The 2,218-nt window shown below is 70.2% G+C and overlaps 2 non-coding genes across 2 annotated transcripts in view; both read left to right on the top strand.

The window, feature by feature from the left end:
• The first annotated feature begins 828 nt into the window (after nucleotides 1-828).
• On the top strand, nucleotides 829-982 carry LOC140678447 (5.8S ribosomal RNA). The gene has a single exon (XR_012050214.1). It is a non-coding gene; the product is annotated as a 5.8S ribosomal RNA (ribosomal RNA).
• Nucleotides 983-2,000: 1,018 nt separating this feature from the next.
• The window catches only part of LOC140678448 (28S ribosomal RNA), a 4,122-nt gene continuing 3,904 nt past the window's right edge, over nucleotides 2,001-2,218 (top strand). Inside the window, exon 1 of the ribosomal RNA XR_012050215.1 lies at nucleotides 2,001-2,218. This exon is cut by the window's right edge and continues 3,904 nt beyond it. This is a non-coding gene — a ribosomal RNA (28S ribosomal RNA).

Here is a 2,218-nt window from a genome sequence, read left to right as displayed (position 1 = left end):
GTACACACCGCCCGTCGCTACTACCGATTGGATGGTTTAGTGAGGTCCTTGGATCGGCCCCGCGGGGGGTCTACTCTGGCTCTGGTGGAGGCCGAGAAGACGGTCAAACTTGACTATCTAGAGGAAGTAAAAGTCGTAACAAGGTTTCCGTAGGTGAACCTGCGGAAGGATCATTACCGGGGAAGAGAAAGATGGAAGTCTCAGGGCTTTGGGGCGGGGTTCCGGCCCGCCCCTTGGCGCGCGTGGCACGGCGGGCTCCGGCCCGACGGGCCGCGCGTCGGGGATACACGCAGAAGTCTCAGGGCCTCGCGGAGAGGGGCGGGTACGGCGGCGGGCCTCGGCCCGTTCGCCCGCCCGCCACCCCGCTTGGCGCGCGCGGCACAGGCAGGTGCTCCGCGACCGACGCTCGGGCTGCAGCCCGACGGCGGCGCGGGCCCGGCGGTGCCGCGCGGTTCTCGGGGAAACACAGAAGTCTCAGGGCCTCGCGGAGAGGGGGGGGACGGCGGCGGGCCTCGGCCCGTTCGCCCGACCCCCACCCCGCTTGGCGCGTGTGGCACGGCGGGCTCCGCGACCGACGGCCGGGCTGCAGCCCTTCGGCCGGCGGGCGCGTCCCGGCGGGCCGCTCGCCTTTCGGAACCTTGAACGGGCATCCGCTTCCCAGCGGGGGGTTTCCGGGCACCCAACTCGCCTCCCTCCCACGGAGGGAGGAGGGGGGTTTAATGTCTCCCGTCTCGGCGGGAGCCCCCGGTGCCCCGTCGCCCCCGGGCGACATGTCCAACCTGATAAACCCAACTCCAGGATGTGGCAACAGAAGCAGGAAACTGAGACAACTCTCAGCGGTGGATCACTCGGCTCGTGCGTCGATGAAGGACGCAGCAAGCTGCGAGAACTAATGTGAATTGCAGGGCACATTGATCATCGACACTTCGAACGCACATTGCGGCCCCGGGCCCGTCCCGGGGCCACGCCTGTCTGAGCGTCGCCTGAATATCAATCGGAGGCGGGGAGACTCCCTCCGGAGCTGGGGTGTCGCAGGACCTCCGGGTCCTTCGTCCCCTTAAGTGCAGACTCGTCGGCTGAAGGACACTCTGTCGCGGACTCCGCGGCCCACTTCTTCCCCTCGGGGGGCGACACCCCTGTTACGAGCCCAGCGCGTGTGCGGGCGCGGCTGCCGGTGGACCTCGCGTCTCGGGCAGTCCGCGTTACGCGCGCGACGGGTGGCGGGCAGGGTGAGCCCCACCCCTTTGCGAGCGCACCCCGTGCGCGGCGACCCCTGTTACGAGCCCCCGGCCACGGGGGTGGCGGGCAGGTAAGCCGCGCTCGCGCAGTGACCCCTGTTACGAGCTCCCGGCCACGGGGGTGGCGGGCAGGTAAGCTGCGGGCGCGCGGTGACCCCTGTTACGAGCCCCCGGCCACGGGGGTGGCGGGCAGGTAAGCTGCGCGTGCGGAGGGCGCGCGGAGTGACCCCTGTTACGAGCCCCCGTTTACGGGGGTGGCGGGCAGGTAAGCTCCGCGCGCCGCGCGCCCGCGATCGGACCCACGGGCGACCCCCGTCACGAGCCCCTTAGCGTGTGCGGGCGCGGCTGCCGTCAGGCAGACCCGCGTTACGCGCGCGACGGGGAGGCGGACGGGCTAGCCCCCGCTACGAGCCCACCGCGTGTGGGGCGACCCACTGTTCCGAAACCCCCACCGTACGGGCGGGCGCGACTGTCGTCAGGCGGTTGTGATTTACGCGTGCAACGGGGGGATAGGGCAGGGGGAAGCTCTGGCGCGGAGGGTGGCGGGCGGGCCCCGTTACGAGCCCACAGCATGTGCGGGCGCGGCTGCCGGCGGACCTCGCGTCTCAGGCTGACCGCGTTACGCGTGCGACGGGCGGCGGACGGGTGCGTGCGGGAGGAGGAGGCGCTCGCGGGGGCCCGGCGGGCTTCCCGGCGAAAGAGAGATGACAGAGGGTGAGCCTCCCCCCCGGGGGAGCCACCCCTCCTCACCCCATTCGAATACGACCTCAGATCAGACGAGGCGACCCGCTGAACTTAAGCATATCACTAAGCGGAGGAAAAGAAACTAACAAGGATTCCCTCAGTAGCGGCGAGCGAAGAGGGAAGAGCCCAGCGCCGAATCCCCGCCCGGCGGTCGGGCGAGGGACATGTGGCGTACAGATGACCGCTTTGCCCGGTGCCGCGCGGGGGCCTAAGTCCTTCTGATGGAGGCTTTGCCC

The sequence above is a fragment of the Nerophis lumbriciformis genome, unplaced genomic scaffold (assembly GCF_033978685.3).
Source record: "Nerophis lumbriciformis unplaced genomic scaffold, RoL_Nlum_v2.1 HiC_scaffold_729, whole genome shotgun sequence".
NCBI classification, from domain to species: Eukaryota; Metazoa; Chordata; class Actinopteri; order Syngnathiformes; family Syngnathidae; genus Nerophis; species Nerophis lumbriciformis.
The sequence above is the reverse complement of the archived record's forward strand: the minus strand, read 5'-3'. Positions and strand labels throughout refer to the sequence as shown.